Source organism: Camelus bactrianus, chromosome 4, assembly GCF_048773025.1.
Source record: "Camelus bactrianus isolate YW-2024 breed Bactrian camel chromosome 4, ASM4877302v1, whole genome shotgun sequence".
In the NCBI taxonomy this organism is placed as follows: domain Eukaryota; kingdom Metazoa; phylum Chordata; class Mammalia; order Artiodactyla; family Camelidae; genus Camelus; species Camelus bactrianus.
This window is the reverse complement of record NC_133542.1, coordinates 12,040,135-12,057,215: the sequence shown is the minus strand read 5'-3', so window position 1 is coordinate 12,057,215 and position 17,081 is coordinate 12,040,135. Positions and strand designations below refer to the sequence as shown.

The following is a 17,081-nucleotide window of genomic DNA, read 5'->3' as shown; positions in this document are numbered from 1 at the left end:
GAAAAATGTAGAGTTCATTGTATGAGTATTTCAAGTTTATTTAATTATATTCCTAGGGGATATTTGGATTTTCTTCAATTCTTCAATAAATATGCATTTAAACAGTTTTTGCTTCTTCCTTTACAATCTGTCCCTCTTTTAGAGTCTTTTTTCCTGCCTTATTTAATTAGCTACAATTTCCATTATAACGTTGAGTAGAAATGAGAGCAGATATTCTTGCCTTGCTTCCAAGATTAGTGGAAAAGCATTTGGTCTTTTACCATTAAGTATTATATTAGCCACAGGCTTATTGCAGATGTTCTATATCAAGTTGAAGTTTCCTTAAACTCCTAGAATATTTGCTTGGAGATTGTATCAAGAGTAAATATTAGATTTTCTCAAAAACTTTGTGTGGCACCTACTGAAATGATCATATAATTCTGTGCTTGTTTTTTTACTCTGTTAATATGGTGTACTATGCTGATTGATTTTTCTAATGTTAAATCAACATTGCATTTCTGGGACGAACCCCACTTAGTCATAACATGTTATCTTTTTATAAACTGATTTATATTCACTTAAGTTTACTAATGTTGTTTATATTTATAGTTCATGAAAGATATGGGTCTGTAGTTTTTTTTTTTTTTTAATGTCTTTTCATGATATTGGTATCAGTGTCTCAAAGGATAAGTTGAGAAGTGTCCCGTCTTTTACAATTTTCTGGAAAAATTGTGTAGAATTGGTACTACTTCTCCTTAAATGTTCAGAAGATTTTATTAGTGAGGTTATCTGTGGCTGAGGTTTACCCTGTTGAAAGACTCTGGGGTATTGTTTTGTTTTGAATCTGGGGTATTTTTAACAGCTGTATTGAGATATCATATACCATTAAAAGTACTCATGTGAACAACTCAATGATTTTTAGTACATATATAGATGTGTCCACTCAACACCACAATCCAGTTATGGAACAGATGCATCACCCTAAAAAATTCACTGTACCCACTTCCAGTCACTCACGATCTCCATTCCCAGTGTCAGGAAAACATCAGTCTACTTTTGACTTCCGTAGATGTGCTTCTCTATAGACATTTTATATAAATGGAAGAATGTATGTGGTCTTTTATGCCTGGCTTCTTTGATTCAGTATAATGTTTTTGAGGGTTTATTCCTATTGTAGCATGTATCAGTATTTCATTCCTTTTTATTGCTGAATATTATTCCATGGTATGAATACATTTCATTTTGTTTATTCACCAGTTGATTTGGCAGAGAAATATTTTAACTATAAATACAATTTCCTTAAAAGATTTGAAGCCATTCAAGTTATATATTTCTTCTTGTATGTACACAACACAAGAAGAGGAACTTCAAAACCAATTATTATGAACATTTGTAATATAACAGATATAATATATATAATACATAATATATAATAGATATATCATATATAATAATTATTCTTTTAATTTCACTCCAGATAGATAAACAAGTTTACAGCATCTCTAAGTACATACATGAGTATCTATTTCCATTACCAACAAATGCAATCTACCAGTGTTTCATCCTTGTTCCAACTCATCAGCAAAGCTATCTCACTGCAGTATTAATCTGCACTGGTTCAATTATTAGTGAGGTTATGTATCTATTATTTATTTATATTCCACTCACCTCAGGCCAGTTTACTCCCCTTTTATGAATTCTTCCCAGTTCACTCATCTTTCGCCCTATTCTGAATTGCCTAGTGAGACAACTCTTGCATTGTTATTTTATATAGTCTTATGAACAATAGAACAACAACAAGAATTTCTGAATGAGTTGTTAGACTGTTCTTTTTTTGTTAGCTTACCACTCACTTTTACTTTCTCTCCTTAACAAGATCACAAGATCCCTAAGAACAAGGACTTATGCACATACATCATTATATCTTGACTATCATACCAAAAATCACTTTAACATCAGTAAATATTTGAGTGTTAATTCAAATGAATTTAACTGATCAAGACCAGAGCTAAGGTTTTAGCATTTACCTACGAATAAAATTGAAGGCAAATCATAAAAAGAAATCATTTGTAATCCATAATCATATGGTTAACCAAGGCATGACAATCTAGAGCATATCTTCCCAAGGACTGCTTTTAGCAGTCTTTACATATAAATATAGATATAGATTTATATTTACTATTACTATATTTACTATCTAAAGATAATAGATACTTTATATATTATATTATTATTCTTAATATATAGTATAATATATATAAAATATATGTGGAGTATAAACAGTATATAAGTATATATGTATGTACTTATAATACATAATCTATTTAATATACTACAATAAAATATATATTTATATAAACTATAGGATAAAATCATATGTATAAAACAAATATATTATTATAGAAAAGTCTAGTAAAAAATAGTTAAGAAGATAAAGGTTCTTTCCCTTTGACAAATGAAGCCCAACATTTCAAAATCAGCATTTATCACAAGGCACTGTTCTTGGCTCCCCTAGTACACCAAGAGCAATACAGTTTTTAATGCTAATTATTTCCCATCATGCTGGCTACTAGATAGGTATCTTGCAGCTAACCACAGTTACATTATAATAGAATGAGACTGTATAAAGACACAAAATCCTCTTATGCAGTCCAATTTAGAATTCATTTCAAAAACTCTCTAGTGCTACACCTAAAACTGGAATGTGCTTGGAATCTTAGATTTTTTGCATCTATTTCTGTTTAGGCAGTCCACTAAAACTTGGTTATGACTTTTGTAAAGACAATAACTCTCTCTTTATAGGTAATTTAATATTATGTTCTGTTATCCCTGCAAAAAACTTGTTTCCAAGTCTAGGTTCCTAGGTTTGCAGTTAATCTTACAATATTATTAGAGAAATGCATTCATAGTTTATATTGACAATGACACTAAAATTCAAAGGAAGGAAATGGTACTTGACTTATCCTTGCCACCAGTAAAGATAGGCTGTTCCTAACATTAAGTAGTGAATACCTTTAGAAAAGCAACAAAATTCTTCTAGTCTCCAATCCTAGCAGGCCTCATATTTTACCAAAAGGGTACATAATTATTTCAATGGGGCTTTTAAAATTTTATTCAAATCAATGAGTCACTTAATATCTACCATTTACTGTCTTACTAATTCACCTGATGAAAATAACCCATAAATAATATAATTAGCATTTAAATCACTAAAATAAAATAGGACAAATGGAATACGAGTATGCCTGGGCGTATCCTATTGTAAAAATAAAGATATTGTATTGGTTTTGTGTCGAACTTCACATATTAAACCACCAAATCAACATTTCACAAGCTAAATATTTTTAAAGTGTTCATAGAAATTGGGTAACTGACCTGACAGTTGGGTTCATAGACATTGGATAACCAATGTAATGAAATCAGTGGCAATTGCTACTTATGTCATATTAAGTATACACAAGAAGAAAAATATGGAAATATAGAATGCTAAAAACAAAACAAAACAAACAAGAATTCCACTTAAAATTTACTATTCAAAAATATTTTGCTCTTCTTTCCTTTTTCCTTTTTCCTTTTCTTCATCATCATAATTCTTTTAGAACTGCTCAAATGCCCAGGTAGACTTTTTTATCTCATACAGTAAGCATTGTGCAATTTGTACCATATCAATAATACCCTGGAGAAAATAATCTCACATATGTACATATTAATTTAAATTTCACTTGTTAATAGGATCTCCAGAAGAAAAACTTTTCTCATCAAAGGCATACGAAAATCCATGGTTCATTAAGGAAGTATTACAGGTATTCTTTAAATATACTGTTTCATTTACCCATAGCAAGGTTACAATGTCAGACATTTACTTGGCATCTGAAAGTTCTGTTTTTCTTTTCCTAAAGCTTAAACCTAAGTGGAGTCAAATTTTAAACACAAGAAAAGAGTGGGTAAATACTAAATTTCCCCATTTTACTGAATTCAACACTGAGCCTTAGAAAAATTAGAGAACTTTTCAAAAGGGACACCATAGGTCTAAGAGACAGAAGTAGAATTCAAGGAGACTTCTACTGAATTCAAGTGCTTCTTCTACTTATTCATGCTGCCTCCCGGTGGCACTGAATTGGTTTCTCTTGGGAGATTTTTTGGACACTAGATTTTCTCTTTGAGGACATTTAAGAACCATTTAGTAACTGTATTTGTTGAGCGACACCCAAAAAATGTTACATTTACTAACAACTGAGATGAAGTTAAGGCTTTCCTAACATGGATTACTGATTTCTGAACAGATATACACTGACAACTGTGGCTCAACTATTTGCTTAATATCAACATTTCAGACCTGATTACTTTGGCCATTATGCACATGGAGAGAGTATTACCTACATGGAAATAAGACACTCAAAGCACAAATGCACCATGTCTCAAGGCAGTCCGTCCATTTCCAGTGACCACACTCCATGCTTGTATGCTTCCTAGTGCCAGTGGAGTTGCAACCAGACACAAGACACAACCAGACGTAAGAGACGATGGTCAACAGATGATCTGTACTCTCTAAAGAATCAGCCCCACATTCTAGGGTTTCTTCTGTTTTTAAAAAAAGTGAACTAAATGGAAAAATCAACATTTTAAGACTACTTCCCATTTAAAAATAAAGTTCAGACTGATAATTGTAAAATAACTATACATTGGTACAGATTTCTTTCTGAAGGAAATAGTTTAACCAAAACAGAGAGAGAGCAAAAAGGAAAGGAGGGAGTGAATAACAGAAAAAGATTTTTTTAAACCAAAAAAAAAAAAAAAAAGGCTGCTTAAAGATGAAATCATAGAGATACACGCAGTCCGATGAGTAAAGCTTTTGTCTATAGTTAACCTGTCTCTCCTATTCATCCATTTCCTTAACAAACATCTTTTTTAAGCTCCACTGATTTTCTTTCAGCAAATACGATCTTTTGTGATTAAACAGTGTTTAATGATTCTTAACACCAAAAAGACCCTAAACCATATAGGGAAGGGGCTTGGTGACATAGTTCCTCATCAAAATTATAAATGGAATACCTAGAAATTGAGGGCTATGACAAACAGTCAAATACTCATGAAAATTCAGAAAACTGATTTTCTTTTTCAATCTAGCATCCTGCCTTATGGATAAAATGCAACCAAACTGTAGAATCAGTTAACTGACAAGCCTTTTTGCATACAGTGACCTCCTCTCCTTGTACTACAGGAAAACATTTCCACCTAGAGTCCTTTCACAGAACATCTAGAGACCAAATGAAATCAACCATAATGACAACCAGAGTCAGATAATAATCAGTTTTTAATTGAAGCATCAAGCCAATTAATTTGTGACAACATCCTATCACTTCTTATTCTTGACATGAAGTTTCAGAGGACTCAAATAGTTTTCAGGTCCATAGCATTCCTGGAACATTTCAATGTTTGGTTTCTTTAAAATCACATTTATGAAAGAGAGAAAAATCTTTAGAGATGAAGACCTAAAACTGAATCTGAGGATACAAACCAGCCTCACTAGTTTGATTCAATTAATTGTCAAGAAAAACAGTATCTCTTGTGCATCATATACACCGATTCTTAATGCTAGCAGATCTTCCTCTGGTCAGAGGTATCTTTCAGAAATAAAACTGAGCCCTTATTATGTATTTGTATTGCTTAATTCAATTCATCAAATAAATAATGTGTCTGAACATGCAGATAAATATATTTAGATGAGTAACTATTATTTTGTTACATAATAAAATTTCTAAAACTGTATATTTTAAGAACATAAACCATGGTTTTTGAGATTTCAGCAAGATATTTATTCTTGCCTTCTACACAAAGCTCTACCCATGTAATGCATGAATAACAAACTTTATATAAATCTTCCTTAATATCATGTTATATGTTATTCTGGATGGAAAAAAATGAATAAATTGGCCTGTTCCACTTCCAATAAACTACACTTATTATGTAATATTAACTTACATATTTACCTTAATAAAAATAATAGATGTCTACACAAATGATAACCAAATCACTTCAGTTATCATCAATAGGTAACTCATTACATTTAAATTCCTAAAATAAAATACCTGACAGTATCTCACAAAACATTTTCAGCAGAAAGTACTTCATTTTTCCTGCCTCATACTCTAACTGTATTGGAAGTAATGCACACTACTGGATGATGACAGTACACCGAAGAACATTTCCTTCTTTTAAAATGTTAACCACTGCTTCTCATTTTTGAGAAACATTTTTCACTTTCAGTATGTGGCCCAGCATTTCATGAATGCTGGATCTCCACTTTTAGTCAGTATTCCTAGAATATTCCATGCCCCCTCATGTTTTTCATCTTCCTTCAGCATTATTCTGCAAGAGGTTTAACATCACAAGTCGGGTTTGTTAAGAGCCACCTTTAGAGGACTCTGAAATTGCATTGCTGAGTGTAAAATGACCACATATGATATACACAAACACGAAACAGCACACTGAAAAATAACATACATTGCCAGCTGCCTGACAGACATGGTGTAATCACGCCAAGCACACACAATACTCTCACTTTTTTTTTTTTTTTGATTTAGACACAATCATCAAACATATTCAGTGTCCACCGTGCCCAAGGCAGTAGCTAGTGGAAATGATTTTTGTTAGTGGTTTGAGGAAGGATTTTTTTTTTTGGTCAGAGTCAGTGTGAAATGTGAAATGAATCCTACTTAATCAAATAATCTGAACTTCATGGCCATTTACCAGCAACCTCCACCCCACCCCCACCTCATACACACAAGCTTAACTTCACCCTCCTTCCTCCCCTGCTGTTCTTGCCCTGACTTCCTCCTCATAATTCATTCTCATTCTCTCTCTCAATCTCTCTCTCAGTCTCTCTCTCTCTCTCAGTCCCCTCTCTCTCTCTCTCTCTCTCTCTCTCTCTCTCTCTCTCTCTCTCTCTCTCTCTCTCTCTCTCTCTCTCTCTCTCTCTCTCTCTCCCCCTTCTCCCTCTCCCTCTCTATCAGCAGCTTTGCTCTGTTCTCAGAGCCAATCCCTTGGGGAAAGAAATCAGTAAAATGCTGGCTGGTGAGACTTCACCATCAGGTGAAAGGGAAGGGGAGGAAAAGCAGAGGGTGTGGTACTCCTTTCTCCACCACACTCCACCCCTGGAGTCGCGCACTCCAGTCCACTGCGGCTCAGGGGAGCACAGCAGGTCCCCTTGCTCACCTCGGAGCAGCCCGGCCCCAAAACCAGCCACCTGGCAACCTCTGCAGAAAACTTCACTCAAAGCAGTCAAATATTTAGGCGAGGCAGACAAAATTAGGGATTAGTTCTAATATACCTTCCACGGAGCTCCACGGAGGAAGACTGTAAAGCACCTTTAGATACAGACACCACCGACCCGCACCCTCCACCCTCTCTCACCCTGGGCATCTGGCTGAGAACTGACAGAGAACCCGGGGGCGACAGGAGAGTGGAGAAAGAAGACCTTACCTCCCGGGACTGCCCTCAGGGCGCGGGCCAGGATCGCATCCCCGAAGTGACTCCGGCTCCGGCTCCGGGCACAGCTTTCCGGAGCTCAGCCCGGATTCGGACCCGCGTCCCCGCAGTTGTGCGCGCAGCCAGGAGGCGCGCCGGGACTCCGGCTCCCGCCCCCCGCCCCAGCCCGGCTCGCCTCCCCCTGCCGCGCCCGCTCCGCCACCCCGCGGGCACGCTCGCTCCCCGCGCTCGCCCCTCCGCCTCCCGGCGCCCCCACACCCACCCGCTCCGCGGCGCCCGCTGGGAGCCTCTAGCGGAGGCGAAAGGAACCGCAGCAGCCCCGCGGCGCCCGGGCTCCGACGCCGGCTGCCGGGAGTCAGCCGGGAAGGGGCGGGGGCTTCACGCGCACCCCAGTTCGCCGCGCCGATGCCGCAGCCGCCCGCACCTGCCCACCTGCGCCGGGTTCACCTGCCACCGAGTCCTAACTCGGTGCCCACAGCGCTCTCTGGCAACGAGGGGGTGGGTCTGCGGTGCCAATGGAGGAAAAAAAAAAAAAAACGCCGCGCGCGCGCACACACACACACATACACACGCACACGCTGTAAACCAGCCTGGACAGGACCCAGCACGATACCTATGTCCAGTGGATTCCACAAAGTCTAAGGTCAGGACACTCCCTTCGCCTTGCTGTCTCCCACCTGGGCACCGGCGGCGCGGGCGACTCCCTATCTTGCCCGCCCCGAGCCATTCGCACGGGTTGTGCAAGGAGCGATCATCCCAACTTGGCTTGACTCCCCCTCCACCCCCTCCCCAACATCTATTTTAAGTTATCCTTCCTGGAAATTCAGACAGCGGTTTTTCTGCCTCTTACCTTTGAGACGCGGGCAATTCTCTTTCCTGTCCTTAAAATCCAAAGCTAACGATGCGACGCACACAAGTCCAGTGGCTTTTCCTTGACCCCCTCGCCTCAGCTCGGCCGGCTTTTCCTTCCAGAGGGACCCAGAGACGGGTGGCGGCTCAAAAGCCCTCACACTGGCGGCGCCTCCAAAGCTTCACGCCTGTGGAAACGGAGACGGGGACAACCTCCCCGGCATCCGGAAGCCTTCCAGTCCCTCCTTGGTCAACTTGGCTATTTAATTTTCCTCCTCAACCCCACAGGCCCGTCAGTCAATTCCCCGGCTTCAAGCAGGAAAGAAGCGCATATTCACAGTTCTGGCCATTCCCCGCTCCCTCTCTCTCTTTCTCTCTCGGTAATAACCCCGCCGCCGCCACCTGTTCTCCCCTTAATTTGGAAAATCTAGTCTCTGCTCGGATTAGGTGCGGACTCCGTGGAGGGTGCTGTAAGAAGAACCACTCCAAGACACAGCTTCAGAAACCCCTCTCCCTGGGCAGCTCTTCGCGAAGGTGTCTGCTCTGAGGAAACTTTGAGGGGAGACAGCGGCGGCCGTGAGGGGCTGGGCGGGCGACGGGTGGCGAGTGCCCGGTGAGGAGCCTGAGGAGACCGCAGCCTTGACGGGCAGGGCGGGTGACGGGTGGCGAGTTCTGGGAGAGGAGTCTGAGGAGGCGGTAGCCGTGAGGGGCTGGGCGGGCGACGGGTGGCGAGTGCCAGGTGGGAGCCTGAGGAGACCGCAGCCTTGACGGGCAGGGCGGGTGACGGGTGGCGAGTTCTGGGAGAGGAGTCTGAGGAGGCGGTAGCCGTGAGGGGCTGGGCGGGTGACGGGTGGCGAGTGCCAGGTGAGGAGCCTGAAGGAGGCGGCTGCGAGGAGGAGGGACCCAAGGCGGGATGCGGGATGCGGGCGGCGGGCGGCTGGGTCCGGGCGGCGGGCGGCTGGGTCCGGGAGGCTGGGCTCGCCGCGCGGGCTGCGCGCACACATACGCACACACGCACGGACCCGCGCGCGCGCGCGCGCAGCTACACACGCACGCCCGGCCCCGCGCCCACGGCCTCAGGCCACTGGCGAGCGGGAACACGAGAGATGTGAGGAGGGGCAGGTGTAACAAGGATTCAGAATACAGAAGACTCAGTCACTCTGCGCTAGTTAGCGGATTGCTTCAGACCGGCAGTTCCTTCCTGCAAGCCCTCAAGTCCATTCGACCACCTCCTGGGTCCCTGCCCTGTCTGGCATCTCGGCTCCCTGGTTCTTTCCTTCAGGCCAGTTACTCTCCCAGCACCCTGCCAGAGGTTGCTGGACTGAAGATTAACCATGTCCCCATCTCCACCCTCCAGGGCCACCTCTGTCCCTTCCAACGTAGAGCAGATAAGTGGTAGCAGCTGCCTGTGAGAAAGCCGTGAGGCTTCCCGAGGTCTTCCGAATAGAGGAGCCTAAGCATCGTTTCCTGGACACAATCCCTTCTAATCCTTTTCCTGCCCGCTCCCTCACGTAACATTTCCCCCAGGAGCTCCTGAAGTTCGCATAGATCTTTTAGAAGCAACTGCACAGCGATTGGTGACGCCTAGCTTTTGAATCTGGGCTTATTTAGGGTCTACGCTTCTATTGTACACTAGACGGTAGCAGGTGAACGGCTCAGCTGGAGAAAGGGGAGGGATTACGAGTCTGGAGACCCAGCCCCTTTAGCAGCCATTTCCAAGGTTTTGCGCCAGGAGTTGCTCTCCAGGTTTCGGGCTAGCTTCGGTCCCAACTTCTGTTTCTTCCGTCGACCGCCGGGAGGACTCCCTGGGTGCGCGCAGCTGGGGAGCCCCAGCGGGGAGAGACTCTGCTGTCAGAAGAGCCCGGGGTTCCTTCACAGCTCCCCAGGAAGGAGCTTCCTCGCGGGAGTTTGTCTTACCCGGAATGGGCTTCTGGAATTGCTCGCCGAAAGTAAACTTTTGCTCTTTTTATCCTTTAATTTTCTTTTCTTTTTTAACCCTGGTTCACCTTTGTGCTCTTCGAGGTCGCTACACCAGCAGAGCGTTACTCTGCCTTTCCAAGTGCTGGCTAACCTAAGTACTGCTGTGGGTCTTTTCAGTTCTGGGCTTCTCGAATCTCTAAACCTCGGGACCTGTGGGAAGAAAAAGCAAAGTTGCGTGGCGTGGGGATTGCGCGAGGTTCCTTTGCTCCAGCTCTGGACGCGTCGCTCCGCCAGTCTTCATCCAGGAAGCTCTCCGGAACCAGGGGCTCGTGAGTGGCTCTGGGAGTCCGCTTCAAGTTGAAAGGAAGACAGTACAGAAACGCCAGACGTGGAGCTGCCATGGCTGAAAGTGGAACAAAAGGATGATTCGGTACAAAAGGTGAAACTTGTGTTGATAGGCGCTCTAGCAGCGCTACTCAGAGAGCAGTAATCGATCCGTAGCCTTCGAAGGTGACCGTTGCCGCGCCCAGGATCTGCAGACCAACAGCTATTGGGCGCACGTATGTATTCCAGGGATAAACCGTCTTTGGATTCGGTGTGAGCAGACTCTGCAGGAAGCATAAACCGTGAGGGTCGGTTTTAGAGGGTGAAGGATTGGATCAATCAAGGCTGCCCCTTGGAGCCAGGGGACCGCTGACAACACCCTCCTGCTCGTTTTCGTCTGTGCACAAGGCTACTTACAGACCCGCGAGTAGGGAGTCGGAGTGCAGGGTTCCACGCTCCGACTTTCCTTATGATGCAGTTAAGAAAGAGTTTAAAGTGAAACCTCGGAGCCTGCGTGAAGGAGACGTGAATAATGAATTTGGTGGTGAGATGCTAAAGGATAAAGAGGCATTTCATTTCTATGTGTATTAATTTGCCAGGGGTTTAATATTCCAAGATGTATCTCGGACACTGAGTTTTTTTCATTTAGAAGTGGAGAATGTTCCCAGTGTTTTCGACCTGGTATAAATCTATACATTACCTGCTTGGTATGAAGTTTAATACTTCTTCCAGTTGTGATTCTTATTCCTAACTGATAAATAATAAGTGGCTGTTCCTGGTTACTGAAGTGAAGTAGCAGTAAGAATTACAATAAACTATTTCCAACAAAACTTCCCATTTAACATTATTTCTGATGACATGAACCTGTGGATTAGTAACAAAATATCGTGGCAGGCTATTAGAGAAGAATTCTAGAACTGTAATCAAGAGACTCAATGGGTGAAAGTTAAGAAATCAGAGCTGACTCCTCTCCAGAAAGATAGGGGCTTGAAATTCCTTCCTTGATTGCTGGTGATGTGCAAGCCACTCTCTGCTACTAAAGGCTCACTTTAAAATAAACAAACATAGGTCATTTGCACATTTCAGACTCAAAAGGCGTCTTACAGTTCTGTAGAATGTTGTACAAAGTCGTGTGCCAGCAGCAGAGGAGTTTCACTTACCTTGAGTGTGTGGCTCACAAGGTGTGTAGGCAGCAATGATAATATTCTTGGTATAATATTCTTGATATTTAAATGCACTTTCAGCAAAATAAAAAGCCTTTGGATTTATGAGTTTCTTCAAAAAGGGTTCACTTCTCACTCTTCTTGGGAAAAAAAAAAAATACAGTTTCCTCAATGATTTTTGATTGTTGCCAAACCAAACTCACATTTGTTATTTTTTTATACAAAAGAAAAGGAGGGGTATAGGAATCATTCTTTTCTCTCCTACTTCACACTTTGCTTTTATGGGGAAAAATAGTTGTCAAGAGAAGAAAATCTCAGGGTCAGAGGATTCATCCAGTTCCCTACACCCTCACATCTGTCTTCATTATCAAGAAGAAATTATTGAGACTCAAAGGTACTGTCAAATCCAAGAGACTTCCAAATCCACCCCCTACCATATTAAAATAACTGCTGCATTGTTTTAGTGTTGTATATTTCCCAAAATTCTATGACAAGTGAAAATTGAAGTCGGTATATATAATCTCTTCCAATGGAGATTTTCTCTTGAACCTTTTATCTCTTCAAGATAATTGCTGCATGAAATGTATTTTCAGAAGCTTTTTTCTTCCCTGGCAATAGTACTTTATTAGTATATTGCTTTGTTACAGATTAAATTTACTCTTTGTTTACTGGTATGCCTTTCCCATTGCACTATGAGCTCTGAGAGCAAGAATGGGGTACTGTATACAACAACGGTATTGCATACGGCATTGTTGCACCCTGACATCTAGTACAGAATCTATCACAGAATAGATGTGCATAATAAGGATGGCGATGATAAGGAAAGCTACCGTTTATTGAGTAACTACTGTGTGCCGTGATTAATGTACATTTTTTCAGTTGATCTTCACAACCCACTGACCTAAATTCTAAATCCTCAATTATAGGGAAATTCATGCATATGCAAATTTAGCCAAGATCACAAAGCAGTTTTATCACTGCTGATTTGGGAATAGAATCTATATCTGCCTGACTCTGAAGTCTACATTATTAACTGCTTTGTTCCATTCAAATAGCCAGGCACCACATTTTCAATTAAGGTTAAGGGAATTTATATGTTTAATGCCGAATACAGGAATATGTCAAATTTAAGATAAATTCTTTAGCTTTTATGCAATCTATTCAATATTGATTTAATTGTGGGAACATTGGAAGACTGTCGTTCTTTTGTGTTAAAATATGTTGCTGTCTTCTAGGCATTATTACCATGAGAATGCCAAATACTGAGCTGTACATTTCCTTGAAGGGAGAGAGGTCAGGCCACTATGAACTTATAGAAAATTTTTCATTGTTTATTTCCATGTAAATATCCTTAGGTTAAAAGAAGAAGTGAATGCTATTATAAAGCTTCATTTATGCAGGATGGATAAGTTCTAGAGATCGGTACAACATTCTGCCTATACTTAACAGTACTGTATTGTACACTTATAAATGTGTTCAGAGAAGAGGTCCCATGTTAAGTGTTCTTACCCCAATTAAAAGATTTTTAATAGAGCCTGGGAACACAGAGAACATTGAATACAGGGTGACATAGGAATATGCTACGAAGATGTAGTTGTCATTTCCAGAGGCTCACGTTACAAAACTTTTTTAAATTGAAATGTAGTTGATTTACAGTGTTAGTTTCTTGTGTACAGAAAAGTGATTCAATTATATATATAATTGAATGTATATATATATTCTTTTTCAGATTCATTTCCATTGTAGTTTATTACAAGATGGTGAGTATAGTTCCCTATGCTATACAGTAAGACCTTGCTATTTTGCCTATTTTGTATATAGTTGTGTGTATCTGCTAATCCCAAACTCTTGATTTATCTCCCCCTCCCCTTTGGTAATCGTGTTTGTTTTCTATGTCTGTGAGTCTGTTTCTGTTTTGTAAATAAGCCCATTTATATCATTTTTTTAGATTCCACATATAAGTGATACCATATGATATTTCTGTTTCCCTGTCTGACTCACTTAGTATGATAATCTCTAGGTCCATCTATGTTGCTGCAAATGGCATTATTTCATCCTTTTTTATGGCTGAGTAATATATTCATTATATATATATATATTCCAGTATATATATATTTATTTATAATATATATTACATCTTCTTTATCTAGTCATCTGTTGGTGGACATTTAGGTTTCTTCCATGTCTTGGCTATTGTAAATTGTGCTGCTCTGAATATTGGGATGCATTCAAATTAAGAATTTTCTCCAGATATATGCCTAGGAATGGGATTCCTAGATCATATGGTAACTATTTTTAGTTTTTTAAGGAAACTCCGTACTATTTTCCACAGTGGCTGCACCAATTTACATTCCTACCAACAGTGTAGGAGGGTTTCCTTTTCTCCACACCCTCTCCAGCATTTCTTATTTGTAGACTTTTGATGAAGGACATTCTGACCAGTGTAAGATGATACCTCGTTGTAGTTTTGAACAATACATTTTTAAATCTTGTATCATTGCATTACAGACAGAGTACATCTATAGGATGTAGGAGACTGCCGTGGAAGAGAATGAGGAAGTTCTCTTCATACTGACATGCAAAGGTCTCCAGGGTATTTTTAGGTGAAATAGCAAGGTGCAATGAGAAAACACCAGAAGTTAATAAAAGTTGTTAGAATGAGAGACAAATGGGCAGATGGTATCAAAGACTGAAATGAGACTTGATATGTTCTTTCGATTGTGGAACTGTGTGGAATTTTTACCTGTCAAAATTTAAAAAAACAAAAAACTATTCTTGAGGGATTGCATGAGAAGGAGAATATAACAGATGCATTTCATCCATTACTTTTAAAAAATAGTGTAAAATAAGGTGAATAGAAGGTGTTAAGAAATCTGGCCTGTGGTACATTTGCTTATTCATTCCCTTTACCAGGGAGAGACCTTGAGGGAAAAAAGCAAAGGGAAGTGTCTCTAGTCAGCCCAGGTTGCCATATCAAAATACCATGGAATGGGTGGCTTAAAGGAAAGAAATTTATTTCCCATGCTTCTGAAGTCTGGGAAGTCTTTGATCAAGGTACCAGCTGATTCAGTTCCTGGGGAGAGCTCTCCTCCTGACTTGTACACTGCCTTCTCTGTGTGTTCTCATGTGGCTTCCCCACTGTGCATGCAGAGAGAGAGAGGTGTCCCTCTTCTTAAGCCCACTAATCCCATCATGAGGTCCCCACCTTTATAACCTAATCTAACCCTGATTATCTTCTAAATGTTCCATCTCCAAATACCATCCCACTGGGAGCTGGGGATTCAACAATATGGGTTTGGGGGCAGGGAGGTCACAAACTTTCAGTCTGTAACAGGAAGTGACCAGATTTAATCTTCTGGGCCATTGGACTTCCTCTGGGTAAGCAGACTGATGGTACTTGCTAGGAAGAAGAGGTCCATCCTTGTGTCTTCAGCAGGATGTCGCTAGCTAAAGATTACCTACAATGAATAGAACCGAGGTCTATGAGACATGGCTCCCTGGAGAATGTCATTTAGGCCATCTAACTCAAGTATAAATGGAGATGTTTCATAATATAAATGCTGCCCAAGGGATGAGATACCATGCACGCCTCGTTTATTTATTCTGGGCTAGAGTAACATGTCTGTTACAAGAAGGAAAGACCTGGAGAACCATTCCTGATGAACCTCTTGTTTGTAACTTTGAAATTGTTTAGTTTAGGTTGATGCTGCTTATGATCTCTGATTCATAGCAGTCTGCTTTGAAAGATCCAGTCCTGTGAATAGCTCAAAAGTTGCTGGTTTAATTGAAATTTTTTGAACATCTGTTTTGCACCAGGCACTGTTCTAAGAGAATTAGATTTACTGATTCATTTATGACTACAGCAAACCTATTAAATATTATCTTCATTTTATAAATGAGAAAGTCACAGAGAGGTTCAGTGACCTTGCCATGGTCACACAGCTGATTACTGGTATAGGGAGGGTTTAAACTTTGACTATCTAAATTTGGAGCTCAGTTTCTTAACCAGCACTACAAGGTTCTATATTAGCTATAAGGTCCATTTGTACTGTTTGTCACAAACTCCCCAGACTATAAATAGTACATGACTCCTGACTGCACAAAAAAAAAAAAAAAAAAAAAAACCCCTATGGAATGATTGTACCCATCTGTGCCATGCACTGTGCCAATTACATAATACACATTATTTTTCAGAACAACTCCATGAATTAGGCAATATTACCATCATTCTACTAGTGACCAATATTTAGGTTACCCATTACCTAGAAATCTCACTGCCATTAAGGACAGAACCAGAATTTAATTCCAGCCCTTATTGCTTTGAACCATTTTAACTACTTTTAAGTTAAACTATTATTTTAAACTACAATGTTGTGTTTGAAACAGAGGCACTTGCTTAAAATTCAGTAACCATTCTAGTTTTTCCAATTCAAAACACACGCTACAACAATATAAACAGAAACTAAACATAGAGTTGTAATAAATATCCCTGCGAGCAGTTGGAGTGTTTTGCTGTAAGAAACGACCTAACAGTCAGTGATTTACCACTTGCCATTCTCTTAAGATAAGTGGATACCCTTGTGACAGTTTTTGACTTTTTTTTTTTTTTTTTTTGACAAGGGACGACATCAGACAAGGTAATATGGTCAGAAAAAAAAATGTTCCATTCTTTTTACAACAACTTAGGCCCAATTTATCTTTATACAAAAGTGGTGCTTATTTTCTTAAACTATCTGTCAGTCAGTGGGTTTGTAAAACTATCAAATAAAATTCCAAAATGGCATTCTCTGTGGCACATTAGAAAAAGGAAACAGTCAATAGAAAGCTTTTACTTCAACCCTGATTCAAATTTCCTTGTTCCTTAATTTCCTGAATATAAAGCAATGCTTAGAATGGGAGTTAAAACGTGAGCCACAGTTGTCACCTAGGGGCAAGCTCACATTGATGGGGATCACATACCAGGCCAAGGAGTCTGAAAATTACCCTGAAGCTGATGCTGACTTTATAAACTTATCCCTAGATTCATGCGTCTCTGCGTAATGGTTAATCTACAGATTCCAGGGTTAGACTCCTTGTATTTGAATTCCAGCTCTGTGACTTGCTAATTGCTTTTGAACTCTTACAAGAATAATAAAATATTTCCTTAGGAGGGCCTTGTAACTCGTTTTGGGGAAAATAGGAAGAGGGGGAAAAGATCAGGAAGGGAAATTGTAAGAATGCTACCCAGAGGAATACATTCCAACCAGAATCACAAAGGATTAATTGACTGCAGTATGAATACAAACAGGAAGGCAGAGCTTATGCAGTTTTCAAAGGCTGGAAGGAAGTGAGAAAGGGGATAAGAAGAAAGAGAGAGAA

The 17,081-nt window shown here is 40.5% G+C and overlaps 1 protein-coding gene across 3 annotated transcripts in view; it reads right to left on the bottom strand.

The window, feature by feature from the left end:
• The window catches only part of LINGO2 (leucine rich repeat and Ig domain containing 2), a 1,051,774-nt gene extending 1,042,147 nt beyond the window's left edge, over positions 1–9,627 (bottom strand). For 2 of the 3 annotated variants that reach the window (XM_074361478.1, XM_074361480.1), the window contains exon 1: positions 7,462–7,613. The gene's annotated coding sequence lies outside the window, so the exon portion shown is untranslated. Of the gene's footprint in view, positions 1–7,461; positions 7,614–8,317 lie in introns of those variants that run through there. The other variant, XM_074361479.1, reaches the window with a different exon arrangement.
• Positions 9,628–17,081: the final 7,454 nt, after the last annotated feature.